Source organism: Schistocerca nitens, chromosome 1 (assembly GCF_023898315.1).
Source record: "Schistocerca nitens isolate TAMUIC-IGC-003100 chromosome 1, iqSchNite1.1, whole genome shotgun sequence".
In the NCBI taxonomy this organism is placed as follows: domain Eukaryota; kingdom Metazoa; phylum Arthropoda; class Insecta; order Orthoptera; family Acrididae; genus Schistocerca; species Schistocerca nitens.
This window is the reverse complement of record NC_064614.1, coordinates 850,584,641-850,604,876: the sequence shown is the minus strand read 5'-3', so window position 1 is coordinate 850,604,876 and position 20,236 is coordinate 850,584,641.

Sequence of the window (20,236 nt, the reverse complement as noted above, 5' to 3'; positions counted from 1 at the left end):
CCTCAGACTACTATTTGTTCCTCAATTTGAAGAAATGGCTGGCGGGACAAAGATTTTATTCAAACGAGGAGGTGATTGTAGCAACTAATAGCTATTTTACAGACTTGGACAATTCCTATTATTCGGAAAAGATCAATAAATTAGAACAGCGTTGGACTAAGTGTATGAGTCTAAAAGGAGACTATGCAGAAAAATAAAAAAGGTTTATCCCAAACACGTAGGTAGTTTTTGTTTTTGCACGGACTTTTCAAACGCCCCTCGTATTTTTATACTCGCAAACTCACTCATCGAAACTCTAGGGTACTCGCCGTTGACCTAGACTCATGAAATTTGCCAAGTAGTAAGGTTTCACTCTATAACTAAAGGAAAAAATCTGAAAAGTGTTAATTTCTAATTAAATCACCTGATGAAAATATTTTTTTGTAATTTGTTGTTCACTTTCAAACTTAAAAATTAAAACATTGGCAAAGTCTTGGACTTTCCGGGACCAATATCTTGAAAGCATCATGCTCGATAACAAGCAAAAATCGTCGAGATTCTCTATTCGCAGGATGAAAGAACTATCTGTATATACAACTAAGTTTGAGAGCGCAAGCGCGAGTCCTACTCGCATTGTCCGTTATTTTTTAAATAAACGTAAACTATTATTATCTGTTTTATGTGAAAATTATGAACATTATCTACGAAAGCGTTTTTTAAAGTATTTGTGATCTGTTTTTACATATTTTAAAACAGCTGCTGCTTGTGCAATCTTTGGATGGCTAGCGCCTTTAACTGCTGTCAACCCTCGTCTTTGTGAGTAATCTACATAACAGTGAAGGAAAAAACAAACCACAACACCCTGTCTTTTGGGAATCGGCAAGCATTCCCTGTGATGGTGGCTAGGTAGCAGTTCCCACAAGATAGTCTACGAATGTACGGTGGCGCCTGCTTGTGAACAGAATTCAGGTCGACAGGGTATACCCAGTCGAGTCAGCCGTGTGACCCGTTTTCAAGCTGCGTTGCAGTAATAGGGGCTGCTTCTGCATATTGCACAAACAGCCGCAAAGCGCCGCACGTATCAGAAGGTTGTTCGTCAAGACGTTGTTCGACGCCAGTTATTGCGTTGCGAAAGGGTGTTATTCGAAGTTTATTAATGAGGCAATGTGTTACTACACCAGAGCATCGTTGGAAAAAATGCCAGCGTTTGTTTGGTAATCGAATTTTGTTTGTTCGTTTCTTCTTAGCGAAATTGTGGTCTCAGCTGTTTAAAGATTTTCCTTCTAATCATTGGTTGTTGAGTGGGTTGTTTGGTTGATCATTTTCCTTCTAGAACGAGGCAGAAAAATCTGCTGATATTAGATTTCAGTTATACCTCTAGAAAACGCGGATTACTGATGTTCGTGGAACGTAAACAGCTCAACTGTCAAAAACCTGAATAACCACCATTTGCTGCACGAACGCTGTGAGTCGTGCAGGAAGAGTGTCAATGAGGTTCTGGAAGCAAGAGACACGAATATGTAGGCATGCCGACCGTGACCAGCTGCAATATCTTTCTCGGTTGATGGTCCAAGGAGTCAACATCCCGATCGAGATGGTCTCACAGATTCTCGATAGGGTTTAAATCTGAGGAGTCTGGCGGCGGCGTAAGTACGGTAAACTCGTCTTGGTGCTCCTAGAACCACACACATACTCTGCGCGCTGTGACACGTTCCGGTATCCTGCTGGTATGTGCCATCGTGCCAAGAAAAAATAAACTGCATACAGGTGTGGACATGGTTCCCAAGAATAGATGCATACTTAAATTAACTCAGTGAATCTTCCAGAATGAGGAGATTACTGAGACCACCTAGAGAATGCCACGAAAACATTCCCCAGACCATAAAGTTCACTCGATTTTGGCAAGGTGTTTGCTTTCAGACGTTTCGTGCCGTACACGCCAAAGACCATCTGTACGATGAAGCATAAAATGTGATTCATCTGAAAGGGCCAATTGTCGTCAGTCAGTGCGTCCAGTTGCAGTACCCGTGCACAAATTCCAGCCTTCGTCCCTGATGAACAGCAGTCAGCATGGGAGCATGAACAAGGCGTCTGCTGCGAGGCCCATGCACAGCAACGTTCGCTGAACGGTCGTTGAGGACAAACTGTTGATAGTCCCTTGGTTCATCAAATGGCTCTGAGCAATATGGGACCTAACATCTGAGATGGTTCAAATGGCTCTGAGCACTATGGGACTTAACATCTGTGGTCATCAGTCCCCTAGAACTTAGAACTACTTAAACCTAACTAACCTAAGGACATCACACACATCCATGCCCGAGGCAGGATTCGAATCTGCGACCGTAGCAGTCGTAACATCTGAGATCATCAGTCCCCTAGAACTTAGAACTATTTAAACCTAACTAACCTAAGGACATCACATACATCCATGACCGAGGCAGGATTCGAACTTGCGACCGTAGCAGTCGCGCGGTTCCGGACTGAAGCGCCTAGAACCGCTCGGCCACCGTGGCTGCCTCATTGCTTCATCAGGGCGGTCAGTTGCTCAATAGTTACACTTCATTTCGCCTGTACACATCTACGCAGCTGTCGTACACCTCTGTCATCTGTTGCCTATGCTGCACTACAGTTGCCTCGGCTTCGGTTTTGGATAGCGCCATTTTGCCATGCACGGTGTACCTTAACCACGGCGGCACGCGAACAGTTTACAAGCCTAGCCGTTTCTGAAATGTTTCCACTCTTGGTCCGAAAGCCAATGACCATGTCCGTACGCCCCTTTGGACGTCAGATAAATCTCCCCGCTTACGTATTACGACTACGATTACAATGTTCTCCAACCAACACTCTTTATATGCCTTCCACTATTAGTGTGCCACCTGCTACATATGACTGGTTATTGCACGTGGACGCCGACCATATGGGGTGGTCACATTTAGTGACTGGACCGTCTATTAATGTAAAGTTGATGTTGTGTATACGTACAAGGTTATGAAAATGATTTTGTTGATCAGGAACCCTTCTTTTAACCTCAGATATTTATTTTTACGTTTTTGCTTTCAAAACCTCCTTGTTTTCTTTCTTTTTTGAGTCAAAAGATCTTCAATGTTACTGTTTGTTTTACGCTTGGATCCTACACTTACGGTTTTTAACATTAAATTTAAAATTTTTTAAATTGCAAGCGTTTACCTTAAGTATATTTTTTATAATGTTGTTTTAACATCAGAAACTGCTACAGTGAAATCGATTATATTTGCTGCAATGGAAAATGTTAAGGAATTGACGTATTTTTTTCTTTTTTAAATTTGGTACTGGGCATGGAAGTACAGTCATTGTAAATTGTAAATTCTTATCCAGAAACTTTTACTTATTGCCATAATACATTGAAAATGATAGCTGTTCTTTAATAATTTTACAGTAGAAGCAGAAAAACCAATAAGCTCCTCTTCCAAAACCAGTGTCATTATCGTCTCACAGATCGTAAGGAAAGTTATAAAAAGTAAGAATGAATTTATGGAGCTGGTTTTTGTATTTATGGTGGTTGAAGACGAACACTGGATAGGCAGAAAAGAAGTGGACAGAGAGGTAGCTTATTGTAACATCAACTAAATAAAAAATTCTTGAGTTACACACCAGCGTGGCCACTAAAGTCTGGCTCTGCTGTCAGTACACTAAAGGAAGTGACAGAAAAGCGAACAGAAATGTATAGCACCACCCAGTAGCTGGAAAATATTTGTTGACAAGGTTTTTAATTAATATTTTTTTGATCACTGCTAATTGAATCTGTCGCCTATTCGGCAGCCAACTCGTGCTCACAGACATCTAACAGGGGAAGCGTGTGCTGTAATTAAAAACAGATCCTCCACGTAATTGCTCTAATTTTACGTGTATCACAAAAACTTCGAGATTTTTTAATGTACTGTGTTTACAGGTGACTACTCTTTGACCATAATGAGGATGGGAAAAATTCAATAACTTTGTTTCCTTCCGCCATTTGTGACATTTTGTACACCGAATAGCAGTCTGTCTTCTAAATCTTCTGTTTGATATGACATACGTTGAATTTGGCCGTTTCATTAGGAACATGGCACGTAATAACGATTTGTATAGTGTCACGTCTCCAGTTATCAGTAAACTAGTTTAATTTACATCGTCTTTAACTGCCTCAAAGGCGGTGTTAGACTTGGTTGTTGTTTAAGATTGTTGCAGTAATATTTTCGCCTGTGCGAAGACATGGCAGTCTTCATTCGTGAAGAATACGTCTGTTAGGTGGATCCTTAATGTAATACGTAACTTGGTAAGTGGAATGATGCTATAATAAAACAATTTTTGCCATAGAATTAGCGACATTTGTAGCAAGTAGTGCTTATTAGTTTTCTAGCAGTATAATATATGTGAAGAAAGGAGTACGGTAAAAGACTAAAAAATCTTCCTATTTGTGGCAGAACTTTCTACGTCACTTCAGAAATAAAAATCTCTGTCTGTAATATCAATTTCAATATATTAATGCATTATTCCGTCACTAATGCGATTACTTTAGCATAATTTATTTTTGTAAAATCTTGGTTTTGATTATTAGACCACCGTCAAATGAGAACTAACTCGCTATGTAACTTTCATTATTTATGAGCCGACAGCGCTAATGGTAGCGTGTAAGTAGCTTGCTTAATGTTCGGGAGAGCAGTCTTTCTCGAAATTTACAGGATCTTCATGTATGAGCAGAGCGTGCCAAACTCGCCCTTGGACTGTCATCGGGAAGTCTTGTGTTGCAGTTTTCCTTCGCAGAGTGATGGAGCACCTAACATCACGATATGCGATTCGTTGTGTATTTACTTTTGAAACATGGAAGCTACAGTACCGTGTATGTGCTAATGGTACCTGGCGTATTATTACTGAGCCATAGCTTCGACCAATTAGTGCTCAGACTGTTAAAATAAACAATAAAAGTATTTTTAATGTTGTTGTTGTTGTTGTGGTCTTCAGTCCTGAGACTGGTTTGATGCAGCTCTCTATGCTACTCTATCCTGTGCAAGCTTCTTCATCTCCCAGTACCTACTGCAACCTACATCCTTCTGAATCTGCTAAGTGTATTCATCTCTTGGTATACCTCTACGATTTTTACCCTCCACGCCGCCCTCCAATACTAAATTGGTGATGCTTTGATGACTCAGAACATGTCCTACCAACCGATTCCTTCTTGTAGTCAAGCTGTGCCATAAACTCCTCGTCTCCCCAATTCTATTCAATACCTCCTCATTAGTTATGTGATCTACCCATTTAATCTTCAGCATTCTTATGTAGCACCACATTTCGAAAGTTTTTATTCTCTTCTTCTACAAACTATTTATCGTCCATGTTTCACTTCCATAAATGGCTACCCTCCATATAAATACTTTCATAAACGACTTCCTGACATTTAAATATGTACTCGATGTTAGCAAATTTCTCTTCTTCAAAAACGCTTTCCTTGCCATTGCCAGTCTACATTTTATATCCTCTCTACTTCGACCATCATCAGTTATTTTGCTCCTCAAATAGCAAAACTTGTATTTTTAATAACAAACTGAAATAAAATTACAATTATTAATTATTTTGTGTATCATAAGAGCGGTGAAGTTTAAGAGGGTGAAGTAGCAGATTCATTTCGCTTTATTAACAAATCATCATCAGTGGTGATTGGCGCTTTCAGCTCATGTACACGTATTTCGAAGCCAGCAAGTTTTCCCTCATGGTACAGGAGGTTAGAATAGAAATGGCTTGGTTTCACTCGCACTTTAGCATTTTAGGCTATTTGGTACCTTGTTTTCTTTTAGTTGCAGTTAATTTTTACTCGTCACTTATTATATAACAGCTGCCATCCAAACAAACATACTAAAATCATTTTTTTGACAGCTCCTTAACTCCATAGAGCGAATTTTAAAAGATGATCGAGCCGACCACTGTGGCCGAGCGGTTCTAGGCGCTTCAGTCTGGAACCACGCGAACGTTACGGTCGCAGGTTGGAATCCTGTCTCGGGCATGGATGTGTGTGATGTCCTTAGGTTAGTTAGGTTTAAGTAGTTATAAGTTCTAGGGGACTGATGACCTCAAATGTTACGTCCCATAGTCCTCAGCGCCATTTGAACCATTTGAAAAGATGATCGAGTATGTACTTGCGCAATCTTAAGTATCTTATTTGATCAAAAGTATCCGAACAACTATACATAATGTAGAATTGACCACTAGATGTCACGAGAAAGTGGACTTGTTGGCATAAAAGGAGACGAGGAGTGTTGTGTTGTCAGTAAGAACGACTAACAACGAATACACACCACAGTTATTTATGTCCAGTGTTCACAGTTGTGATTACGGTTTGAGGAATACCAAAATGGTTCAAATGGCTCTGAGCACTATGCGACTTAACTTCTGAGGTCATCAGTCCCATAGAACTTAGAACTACTTAAACCTAACGAACCTAACGACATCACACACATCCATGCCCGAGGCAGGATTCGAACCTGCGACCGTAGCGGTCGCGCGGTTCCAGACTGTAGCGCCTAGAACCGCTTGGCCACTCCGGCCGGCTGAGGTATACCGCGACGTTCTTGGCTTCCACCCGTACCTGAAAGTTCAGTATTTTCATCTGTGTTGTCTGCAGGATGGCAGTAGTAGCAGAACGGGTCTGTCTTGAGAGCTGAGTCACTTTGAACGAGCACTAGTCGCTGGATACCACCTGAATAACAACTCCATAGGCAACATTTCAGTTCATTTACAGCTGCCCAAGTCGACTGTTGGTGATGTGACTGTGAAGAGGAAAGAAGAAGGAACAGTAACAGTCAAACCAAGACCAGGCGTATCTCATGTACAGACGGCAAGGACAGGGACCGTCGAGCATTGCGGGGGTGGTAGTGAAAATCTCACGAAATCAGCAGAGGGAATCACTCGTGAGTTCCAGGAATCTAGCTATCACAATGACTGCACGTATTATAAAATCACCGCCTCTCATTTATGTTCTGAAACTATTTTGTTAACCAATTATGTTAAATACACTCCTGGAAACTGAAATAAGAACACCGTGAATTCATTTTCCCAGGAAGGGGAAACTTTATTGACACATTCCTGGGGTCAGATACAGCACATGATCACACTGACAGAACCACAGGCACATAGACACAGGCAACAGAGCATGCACAATGTCGGCACTAGTACAGTGTATATCCACCTTTCGCAGCAATGCAGGCTGCTATTCTCCCATGGAGACGATCGTAGAGATGCTGGATGTAGTCCTGTGGAACGGCTTGCCATGCCATTTCCACCTGGCGCCTCAGTTGGACCAGCGTTCGTGCTGGACGTGCAGACCGCGTGAGACGACGCTTCATCCAGTCCCAAACATGCTCAATGGGGGACAGATCCGGAGATCTTGCTGGCCAGGGTAGTTGACTTACACCTTCTAGAGCACGTTGGGTGGCACGGGATACATGCGGACGTGCATTGTCCTGTTGGAACAGCAAGTTCCCTTGCCGGTCTAGGAATGGTAGAACGATGGGTTCGATGACGGTTTGGATGTACCGTGCACCATTCAGTGTCCCCTCGACGATCACCAGTGGTGTACGGCCAGTGTAGGAGATCGCTCCCCACACCATGATGCCGGGTGTTGGCCCTGTGTGCCTCGGTCGTATGCAGTCCTGATTGTGGCGCTCACCTGCACGGCGCCAAACACGCATACGACCATCATTGGCACCAAGGCAGAAGCGACTCTCATCGCTGAAGACGACACGTCTCCATTCGTCCCTCCATTCACGCCTGTCGCGACACCACTGGAGGCGGGCTGCACGATGTTGGGGCGTGAGCGGAAGACGGCCTAACGGTGTGCGGGACCGTAGCCCAGCTTCATGGAGACGGTTGCGAATGGTCCTCGCCGATACCCCAAAAAGCAACAGTGTCCCTAATTTGCTGGGAAGTGGCGGTGCGGTCCCCTACGGCACTGCGTAGGATCCTACGGTCTTGGCGTGCATCCGTGCGTCGCTGCGGTCCGGTCCCAGGTCGACGGGCACGTGCACCTTCCGCCGACCACTGGCGACAACATCGATGTACTGTGGAGACCTCACGCCCCACGTGTTGAGCAATTCGGCGGTACGTCCACCCGGCCTCCCGCATGCCCACTATACGCCCTCGCTCAAAGTCCGTCAACTGCACATACGTTTCACGTCCACGCTGTCGCGGCATGCTACCAGTGCTAAAGACTGCGATGGAGCTCCGTATGCCACGGCAAACTGGCTGACACTGACGGCGGCGGTGCACAAATGCTGCGCAGCTAGCGCCATTCGACGGCCAACACCGCGTTCCTGGTGTGTCCGCTGTGCCGTGCGTGTGATCATTGCTTGTACAGCCCTCTCGCAGTGTCCGGAGCAAGTATGGTGGGTCTGACACACCGGTGTCAATGTGTTCTTTTTTCCATTTCCAGGAGTGTAGAAGCAGTACAATGTTACCCTCTGTAAGGATTTTTGTAGTTTTGACCCTGAAATGCCTAAAGGAGGTTGCCTATCGGAGATGAAATTTAGATTTACGTAAACACGCAACTAGAAACAGATACTGTTTAGAAACTGCTTTCATTAATCAAATTGATCTAATGATAAAGAATACGGTCGCCAGCCTAATTAGGCATAGAAATGTGTGACATTCCTTTTTACAGAAAAAGTAAGCAGTTTTAGTGGAATGACACAGCCTATACTTTTGTCATACGAAAGTGCAATGAACCGAGTCACAAGCCACAACAAACGTTATAGAGGGTAAAAGTAGTAGCAGCAAGATGGTCACGTTCTCACAATCACAAAAGACACTGTTACATTCATCAATATTAAATGCTTTGCCAAACTGAATAACTCCATCAACACTACACCTGCAAGTCACTGTAAACTGGAAATTCGGCATGGGCCTAGTCTTCCTTCATCAGATATTTTCTGCAGAGTACAAATTTAAATAATATTCACATGCAATAAGATTCACACTATTCTTTAAAGACAAAGAAGTAACTGTTCTCATGGATAATGACATTCACAGCAACTTTACCTGTCAAAAATGTGTGTGAAATCTTATGGGACTTAACGGCTAAGGTCATCAGTCCCTAAGCTTACACACTACTTAACCTAAATTATCCTAAGGACAAACACATACACCCATGTCAGAGGGAGGACTCGAACCTGCGCCAGGACCTGCCGCACTGTCCATGACTGCAGCGCCTGAGACCGCTCGGCTAATCCCGCGCGGCGACTTTACCTGCAGTGAGGATAAAACAGTAAGTGGGGGCTCATAGACTAATATTACACTTTTTAGAACACAATGAGCTCAGAACTCAAATTTAATATCAAGAGTAGTTAGAACGTTCTATAATCAAGTAACTTTGTGCATTTGAGCAACTTTCCATCGGGGTGGAGGGGGGGGGGTGGCCCTTAATTTTGACTACTGGAGTAAAGCAAAGTGGTACATTTTTATGACCATTGACTCACCTTTGGTTCTATTTCAACAAGCTGCACAACAAATTTATGTACTAGAAAAGCATTTCAAACCAATCTTTGATAACATTTAATTTGAAACTAATCTCAAAATATTCTGTTGCCTTTCCGCTATCATCACAGTCTGCAACTTTAAAGTCGGTAATCAAGCAAATTATTTTAGAAGTCGACAAAAATTTAAATTGATTTTTCTCAAATACTGGGAGGCTCTCACAAAACTGCACTTACTGCCTCCCTCAACTTTACCAAATTCCACAGCAAATTTAATACTCCTTTTTACCAAAATTTAAATGAAGTTAATTTACTAACTGTTTTACTCTATGACTTTCATTTTTCACAACATGGACACTCGGTAACCGTAGTTCAAGTGGAGAGGAACCTAAGAGGTGTGGTGATAAGGAAAAAATCGAGGTAGGTACATAAATTCAGGTATGAGTTACCTTATATTTGAGGACACTAAAAGTGCTGATCCATCACTTGACAAATCTATAAATCTTCCACTTCGTTGCAGTGATTGCGAGGGCCGGCCGTGGTGGTCTAGCGGTTCTAGGCGCTCAGTCAGGAACCGCGCGACTGCTACGGTCGCAGGTTCGAATCCTGCCTCGGGCATGGATGTGTGTGATGTCCTTAGGTTGGTTAGGTTTAAGTAGTTCTAAGTTCTAGGGGACTTATGACCACAGCTGTTGAGTCCCATAGTGCTCAGAGCCATTTGAACCATTTGATTGCGAGTACATCTCGGCAGTTGGATTTGCTGTTGGTAATGGTAAGTTCTGTCATTCTCTTGGTGGCGACGTTCCTCAGATTTTTGAATACCATTTCCAGAAACAGAGCAAGGTAATTAATCCATCCATACATCAGAGGCTTTGGCACAGTGGAACCAGGCACAAAAATCCTCTATCGGCAGCAGCACAGTACTATGTTCTCACAGGAGCTGTTGGCGGTTCGACAGCTCGTCTACGACTAACTCTTTGTTCCACCTTCCTATCCCCGCCAACCACATTTTATAGCGCGCTGCAACTTTTCGTTCCAAAGGGGAACTACACCACCTTTTATACATATAAAGGACTAAGAACCCTAAGTGAGGATCAGCAAATACAAAGTAGCAAACGAACATTTTCAACAAAACAGATCAATTACACATATTGAAATTCTACAAAAAATTATTCACACAAAAATTACAATTATATACAGTAAGTTTTGTCTCCCTCCAAACGAGGCAAAGACTTTAACTAATAAAGACAATACATTGCATAGGATTAAACCAGGACATCAAAGTTTTTACAAAGGAAAAAAGCAAACACTCTTATGATATCAATACAATAAAGCAATATTTACGAGTACAACAGCTTAACAACAGAATGTTGAATTAACAAAACACAAAATAAATCAGTAGAGCCTTAGAGCTCTGGTGTTACAGTAGGAAATTAAAAAGAATGGGGTCATTGGTCGAGCATCTTTTCATAAGCCACACATTCCTGTCGGCAATGCTAAGTGCCGCTTGAAGTGATCCAAAGAGTGACACCACTGGACAGTGGGTGACTGGAAACGACTGATTTGCAATGATAAATCACGCTGTACCTCGAAGCAGTCCGATGGAAGTTTTTGAATTTGATTAATGCCTGACGAACGTTACCTGCCAACTGTCGAGGAGTTGGTGTTACGTTATGGGGGTATTTTTCATGTTTGAGGTGTGGTGCCTTATCGCGCAAAAGAAAACGCTAAATGCAGAAGGATATGAAAGTATTTTATAACACTATGTGCTGAGTACAGGAGAGAAACAGTTCCGAGACGATGATCGTATCAGCATGACGATGCAACGTGTCATAATGGAGCATCTTTGACGCAATGGTTTGTGGGCAGTAACATTTCTGAAACGGACTATCCTGTCCAGAGTCCCAATCTGAATCCAATAGAACACCTTCTGGATGAGCTACAATGTTGACTTTTGCCCAGAGCTCAGCATCCAACATCACTACCTTCTCTGATTTCGGCTCTTGGGGGAGAGTGGGCAGCCATTCCCTCACACACAGTGAGACATCTCTCTGAAAATATCTCCGCCAGCGTTCAGGCTGTCGTAAGGGCTAAGGGTTGGTCACACCCCGTGTTAATATCAACTAATAGGTGTCCAGATACTTTTGATCAGCTAATGAAGTTCCGTTTGTGTTTCTGTACGTTAAACCCTAGGGTAGGAATCGTCCACTACCTGGATGGAAACGCCACCGTTTGTATGGATGAATGCCGAAGAATCCACATGGCATTGCTTGATGCAGTGAAACAGGAATATATATTACTTTATTTATGTCTCTGAATTCATCTCGTCGCCGTAGGCCTAGGAGGCCGACGAGGAACCTGCTGAACGCAGCTGCTGGCTCTGGCTGCCGTATCTCGTTGCATCAGCCTTGTGCTCAGGCTGGTGACTTCAACTATGCGGATTGCTTCCCGTGATATGGAAGGCGCGCCCCGTCGGAAACCCTACCCGGAGATGCCAACGACCAGGACGCATGTATGTTATGATATACGTTCTGGGAGTACTCTGTCCTTCGCAGGTCACTACTCATGTTGTCTCACCAGATGGACCGTGATATCGGATTCCATCAGATTGTGTTGAATGCTGATCCACTGTATGGCAGCCTGTCTGACCCAAGCGATTCCGCAGTTTATAGCAATTTCTGCCCCAGGTTGGAATGGTGTTGGCAGGTCCCTGGGCTACCCATCAGTAATGGCTGGTACTGGTGGCTGGCTTCTATTATTCATAGCCGGCCGAAGTGGCCGTGCGGTTAAAGGCGCTGCAGTCTGGAACCGCAAGACCGCTACGGTCGCAGGTTCGAATCCTGCCTCGGGCATGGATGTTTGTGATGTCCTTAGGTTAGTTAGGTTTAACTAGTTCTAAGTTCTATGGGACTTATGACCACAGCTGTTGAGTCCCATAGTGCTCAGAGCCATTTGAGCCATATTATTCATAGCTAAGGATCGCTGCTCATCTCGTAAGGCAGCAGGAGTATGACTGGCGCTTGAACAATCTCATACAGGAGATGTTATAACGTGGTAATCAGAGAATCGAATGCAAACAACATGAGCGACATCGATACTAATGGTCAACTGACTGTAGCCTAGTGAAAAATGTGTGTGAATTCCTAAGGGTCCAAACTGCTGAGGTCATCAGTCCTTAGACTTAAACACTACTTAAACTAACTTAAACTAACTTATGCTTAGAAAACACCCATGCCAGAGGGAGAACTCGAACATCCGGCGGGAGGGGCCCGCAATCCGTGACATGGCGCCTCAAACCACGCGGCCTCTCCGAGCGGTTGTAGCCTAGTGATATGTAGTGTTTATGGCATCGAGGAGAAGCTTCCTTTTTGACGTCATCCGTCATGACCGAATCGGCTCTGCTCTTTACTGGTTGTCAGTGGTCTTCCGTTCTACTACATTTGCTTAACCATTTTGTTTCAGTATCTTAACTGCTTTATCAAACCGCTGATGGACCTTGTTGCGTCCTCTTAGCGCTTCTTATATAATGTTATAAGAATAACGAAGGCAGATAGCTCTGCACACAGAAGTGTTGATGTCGCGCTCTCTACGAACGATTAACAGTGTGTAAATGTTTACGGCTAGCGGCTGGCTCGTATTGATACTTCCGTATGCTTGAGCAATACCGTTCTGTTCGGACTTAGAACATTTCACTCTCCCGTTCCCTTACTTTCTTGATGCGTAGTACTAGCATTAACTTCAATTTATAGTAACCATGTGACAGATAGAAACAAAACAGACATTTAAATGACTTGAATGCATCCAAATAAGTGTTAGAAAGGTGTGTCAGATAAACTGACCTATGAAATGACTGCCGTGTGGGCCGTGGGGCAAGTTCCTAAAATGGGGTCCCTCCTGCATGCCTGCCCCCACCTCATTCTCAAGTCAACAAAACGTCTAGTACACATCGTCTGTCACAGACTGTTCTTGCGAGAAATGCAACGTGATGCTTCGAGTTTTACTTGTTGAGATATCTGTTGCACTTGCTCGCTAATCAAATAATTTTGTGACAATGAACGCATTCCTTCTCCTGCTCGTATATAATATCATTTAAACATTTTTTTACCTGGAAAAAGAATGTTTGGCTCTTGTAACAGCTGTATTATCCGCTACATACCTCAACACGGTTGTGAATACGTCAAGGCAGCTCGATATAAGCTCTTAGAAGGCTACACATCCGATATTTGTACTTCAAATGATGTCCATATCATCCGTTGTGCTGGAAACAGAAGAGACATTTCTGACATTTCACAGAAAGACTGAAGTGCTTCATGTTTAAGATCTTCGTCGGCGGGGGGCAGGGGGGGGGGGGGGCGCATAGACGAGAACAAAAATTCGGTTGCTGCGTGTGCGCCTACAACTTCCTTCATTTCTTTAAAAAATAATTTTGCTCTTTCTAAACGTTACCATCACTAGGCAAATTGCCATCATAAGTCTAGTTAATGGTTCTGTCAGCCTCTCGTCCTCGAATAGCACGTTTAAGCGCTTCGTTATTATTTGTATACGTTTACTTAGGAAATTTACTCTCGGTCTCGTCTTTAACAGATGATGGATGTTTGTCGAACGATCCATTTCGACAACACAGTTCATAAGAAGTCATATGTCGCCGCAGCGTCCTCAGATTTCGAGGCCTTAGGTACTACACTGATTCATTCTAATCTTTTACACTGAACAACAAAACTGTACGATTCAATTATGATTTCAGGACCTGCTACTACACCCCTTTCTTGCTCGTAGGAGTTATATTTGTCAGGGCCCTAAGAATGTCGATGAATCTCTCTGTAGTTGCATAAATGGCGTCGTAGTGAACAGCATAGCGTGATCGATTTAATGTTTTAACGTTATCTCGGAAGTACTCATGGAATAAGTTATTAAATTCTACTATCGTAGAAGTTCTCTACTGTTCCGAAATACTGCGCATTTAAGAACTCACTTTAAACTGGAACCTGATTCAGTTTTGAATACAGTTACATAGCCCGTTCACGAAGTATGCTCCGTTAAGACCTCGGCAACCGCAGTTACATCTAATCCCCTTCGTCCTATAGATTCAATTCACTGATGTTACAGTTCTAATGCAGACTTATCAGCGACCGGAGTAAAATGGTAAAGGTAAAGCTGTCCTCTACCAGAAGATTGGTTTGAACGCCTCACTGCTTTTTTAGGCATGGTCCTATTGGAGGTGGCGTACCATTGCCTTTCTCCGCCCTTTGAACAGACTTATCCAGTTAGTTATAGGAGGACCTATGAGTTTAACGTGGATTTTAAACCACGCTGGAGCTCGGCATTTTTCACTTTAATAAACATTGCCGGAGGCGAAAGAAGCAAAGAGTGACAGATAAAAATCGAAGGATTGACCGGGGATTGAACTCCGGACATTGGTGTCCTTAGTCTGGCACTTCGTTACTCGCCACTTTTTTTTAATCCAACAAAAACTCACGCATACAGATGCTTCCCTTCACCACACAATCCCTCAAATTCCGTACATATGAATAAAAGACAACACCCTATCTGGCAAACGTGAGATTTAGCATGTTGGCAAAATTGAAAGTATGTATTGCTGTAAGTACATATTGCTGAAAAGTCACTCCCACTCCCCGCACCTACACACCAGCAACAATAAAATATACATAATGAACAAATAATCACGTCACAGTATCAGTCTTCGACTTCAGAAGCAAGGAGGAATCCGGCTACAGGATAATGTCCATGGTGTAAACAGTGACGGAAGTCCTGGTGAAAAATGCAAGTTGATTCCATAGCCACATTAAGTTCGCCAGGTGATCCCTGTAGGTTAAGTCTATGACGAAAGATGTCCAAGGAACCACATCGAGAATATGTAGCCGTGTCAGTAAACATAATTCGGAGTGGATCTTCATTAGTAGGTAATAAGTTATTAATGACTCTGTGTGTCCGCCCCCTTACCTGAAAGGTTAGTGCGTCTACTGCCATGCAACGGGCTGGGGTTCGATTCCCGGGCGAGTCGGAGATTTTCTCCGCTCGGGGACTGGCTGTTGTGTTGTCCTCGTCATCATATCATCATCATGGACACGCAAGTCGTCCAGTGTGGCGTCAACTGAAATGACTTGCAAATTGGCGACAAAACTTCTGCAGCTGGGGATCACGGCTATACGATGCCATACGATCAATTTATTTCAATGACTCTGTACCAAGAGGAAGCTACTTCCATTCTGTGAATTGGGAGACTGATATTGGGCCAAATAACGTTCCAACGAACACTAGGTGATAACAGTTTAACGGGATTGGGGCAGACCACCCCGTCCCCTTGAGCAAAATGATTCAAATGGCTCTGAGCGCTATGGGACTTAACTTCTGAGGTCATCAGTCCCCTAGAACGTAGAACTACTTAAACCTAACTAACCTAAGGACATCACACACATCCATGCCCACGGCAGGATTCGAACCTGCGACCGTAGCGGTCGCGCGATTCCAGACTGGAGCGCCTAGAACAGCTCGGCCACTCTGGCCGGCCCCCTTGAGCAAGTATGAACTTTGTCGTTTTGTCGTGACCACTTGCCACCTCATTACGCCTCCCCCTCCCAGAGAGATCACTGCAGTATAAAATTCTCGAACGTGACGCAATTTGAAATGACTACGACGTACGTCAACAGGCGATGCAATACTCACTGGCTGTTCTAAAGTGAAGAACTGTAACGCAATAGTATGTAATTTTCGGGAAAGAATAAGTATCATGCGTCGGACATACACACATCAAAAATAGTTTTGCATCACTTCGGTTGCGAGAGTTCCGGGACCTGTACAGAACATTGGAACACATATCAATTGTTGTTGTTGTGGTCTTCAGTCCTGAAACTGGTTTGATGCAGCTCTCCATGCTACTCTATGCTGTGCAAGCTTCTTCATCTCCCAGTACCTACTGCAACCTACATCCTTCTAAATCTGCTTAGTGTATTCATCTCTTGGTCTCCCTCTACGATTTTTACCCTCCACGATGCCCTCCAATGCTAAATTGGTGATCCCTTGATGCCTCAAAGCATGTCCTTCCAACCGATCCCTTCTTCTAGTCAAGTTGTGCCACAAACTTCTCTTCTCCCCAATCCTATTCAATACCTCCTCATTAGTTACGTGATCTACCCACCTTATCCTCAGCATTCTTCTGTAGCACCACATTTCGAAAGCTTCTATTCTCTTCTTGTCCAAACTGGTTATCGTCCATGTTTCACTTCCATACATGGCTACACTCCATACAAATACTTTCAGAAACGACTTCCTGACACTTAAATCTATACTCGATGTTAACAAATTTCTCTTCTTCAGAAACGCTTTCCTTGCCATTGCCAGTCTACATTTTATATCCTCTCTACTTCGACCATCATCAGTTATTTTGCTCCCCAAATAGCAAAACTCCTTTACTACTTTAAGTGTCTCATTTCCTAATCTAATTCCCTCAGCATCACCCGATTTAATTTGACTACATTCCATTATCCTCGTTTTGCTTTTGTTGATGTTCATCTTATACTCTCCTTTCAAAACACTGTCCATTCCGTTCAACTGCTCTTCCAAGTCCTTTGCTGTCTCTGACAGAATTACAATGTCATCGGTGAACCTCAAAGTTTTTACTTCTTCTCCATGAATTTTAATACCTACTCCGAATTTTTCTTTTGTTTCCTTTACTGCTTGCTCAATATACAGATTGAATAACATCGGGGAGAGGCTACAACCCTGTCTCACTCCTTTCCCAACCACTGCTTCCCTTTCATGCCCCTCGACTCTTATAACTGCCATCTGGTTTCTGTACAAATTGTAAATAGCCTTTCGCTCCCTGTATTTTACCCCTGCCACCTTCAGAATTTGAAAGAGAGTTTCCAGTTAACGTTGTCAAAAGCTTTCTCTAAGTCTACAAATGCTAGAAACGTAGGTTTGCCTTTTCTTAATCTTTCTTCTAAGATAAGTCGTAAGGTTAGTATTGCCTCACGTGTTCCAACATTTCTACGGAATCCAAACTGATCTTCCCCGAGGTCCGCTTCTACCAGTTTTTCCATTCGTCTGTAAAGAATTCGCGTTAGTATTTTGCAGCTGTGACTTATTAAACTGATAGTTCGGTAATTTTCACATCTGTCAACACCTGCTTTCTTTGGGATTGGAATTATTATATTCTTCTTGAAGTCTGTGGGTATTTCGCCTGTCTCATACATCTTGCTCACCAGATGGTAGAGTTTTGTCATGACTGGCTCTCCCAAGGCCATCAGTAGTTCTAATGGAATGTTGTCTACTCCCGGGGCCTTGTTTCGACTCATTTCTTTCAGTGCTCTGTCAAACTCTTCACGCAGTATCTTATCTCCCATTTCATCTTCATCTACATCCTCTTCCATTTCCACAATATTGTCCTCAAGTACATCGCCCTTGTATAAACCCTCTATATACTCCTTCCACTATTCTGCCTTCCCTTCTTTGCTTAGAACTGGGTTGCCATCTGAGCTCTTGATATTCATACAAGTGGTTCTCTTCTCTCCAAAGGTCTCTTTAATTTTTCTGTAGGCAGTATCTATCTTACCCCTAGTGAGACAAGCCTCTACATCCTTACATTTGTCCTCTAGCCATCCCTGCTTAGCCATTTTGCACTTCCTGTCGATCTCATTTTTGAGACGTTTGTATTCCTTTTTGCCTGCTTCATTTACTGCATGTTTATATTTTCTTTTTTCATCAATTAAATTCAATATTTCTTCTGTTACCCAAGGATTTCTATTAGCCCTCGCCTTTTTACCTACTTGATCCTCTGCTGCCTTCACTACTTCATCCCTCAGAGCTACCCATTCTTCTTCTACTGTATTTCTTTCCCCCATTCCTGTCAATTGTTCCCTTATGCTCTCCCTGAAACTCTCTACAACATCTGGTTCTTTCAGTTTATCCAGGTCCCATCTCCTTAAATTCCCACCTTTTTGCAGCCTCTTCAGTTTCAATCTACAGGTCATAATCAATAGATTGTGGTCAGAATCCACATCTGCCCCTGGAAATGTCTTACAATTTAAAACCTGGTTCCTAAATCTCTGTCTTACCATTATATAATCTATCTGATACCTTGTAGTATCTCTTCCAGGTATACAACCTTCTTTTATGATTCTTGAACCAAGTGTTAGCTATGATTCAGTTATGCTCTGTGCAAAATTCTACAAGGCGGCTTCCGCTTTCATTTCTTCCCCCCAATCCATATTCAGCTACTATGTTTCCTTCTCTCCCTTTTCCTATTGACGAATTCCAGTCACCCATGACTATTAAATTTTCGTCTCCCTTCACTACCTGAATAATTTCTTTTATCTCGTCATACATTTCATCAATTTCTTCATCATCTGCAGAACTAGTTGGCATATAAACTTGTACTACTGTAGTAGGCATGGGCTTTGTTTGTATCTTGGCCACAATAATGCGTTCACTATGCTGTTTGTAGTAGCTAACCCGCACTCCTATTTCTTTATTCATTATTAAACCTACTCCTGCATCAGTATAAACGTCTATTCCGCCCATTTTATTACTCACAAAAATCGCACATTGCATGTTGTACCACCATTCAGCGAGACCTTCAGAGGCGGAGGTCCAAATTGCTGAACACACCGGTACCTCTAATACCCAGTAGCACGTCTTCTTGCATTCATGCATGCCTGTATTTCGTCGTTGCATACTATCCACAAATTCATCAAGCACTGTTGGCCCAGATTGCCCTACTCATCAACGGCGATTCGGCGTAGGTCCCTCAGAGTGGTTGGTGGGTCACGTCGTCCATAAACAGCCCTTATCAATATATCCCAGTCATGTTCGATAGGGTTCATGTCTGGAGACCATGCTGGCCACTCTAGTCGAGCGATGTCGCTATCCTAAAGGGAGTCATTCGCAAAATGTGCACAATGGGGCGCGAATTGTCGTCTATGAAGACGAATGCCTCACCAATATGTTGCCGATATGGTTGCACTATCGGTCGGAGGATGGCAATCACGTATCGTACAGCCGTTACGGCGCCTTCCATGACCACCAGCGGCCTACGTCTGCCCCACATAATGCCACCCCCAAACAATAGGGTAACTCCACCATGCTGCATTCGTTGGATAGTGTGTCTAAGGCGTTCAGCCTGACCGGGTTGCCTCCAACCACGTCTCAGACGATTCTCTGGTTGAAGGCATATGCGACACTCATCGGTGAAGAGAACGTGATGCCAATTCAGAGCGGTCCATTCGGCATGTTGCGCCCATCTGTACCGCGCTGCATGGTGTCGTGGTTGCAAAGATGGACATCGCCATAGACGTCTGAAGTGAAGTTGCGCATAATGCATCCTATTGCGCACAGTTTGAGTTGAAACACGATATCCTGTGGCCGCATGAAAAGTATTATTCTACATGGTGGTGTTGCTGTCAGGGTTTCTCCTAGCCATAATCCGTAGGTAGCGGTCATCCACTGCAGTAGTAGTCCTTGGGCGGCCTGAGCGAGGCAAGTCATCGAGAGTTCCTGTCTCTCTGTATCTCCTCCATGTCCGTACAACACCGCTTTGGTTCACTCCGAGACGCCTGAACACTTCCCTTCCGGGCACAAAGTAACAATGCGGACGCGATCGAACCGCGGTATTGACCGTCTAGGTATGCTTGAACTACAGACAACACGAGCCGTGTACCTCCTTCCTGGTGGTACGACTGGAACTGATCGCCGGCCGTAGCGGCCGAGCGGTTCTAGGCACTACAGTCGGGAACCGCGCGACCGCTACGGTGGCAGGTTCG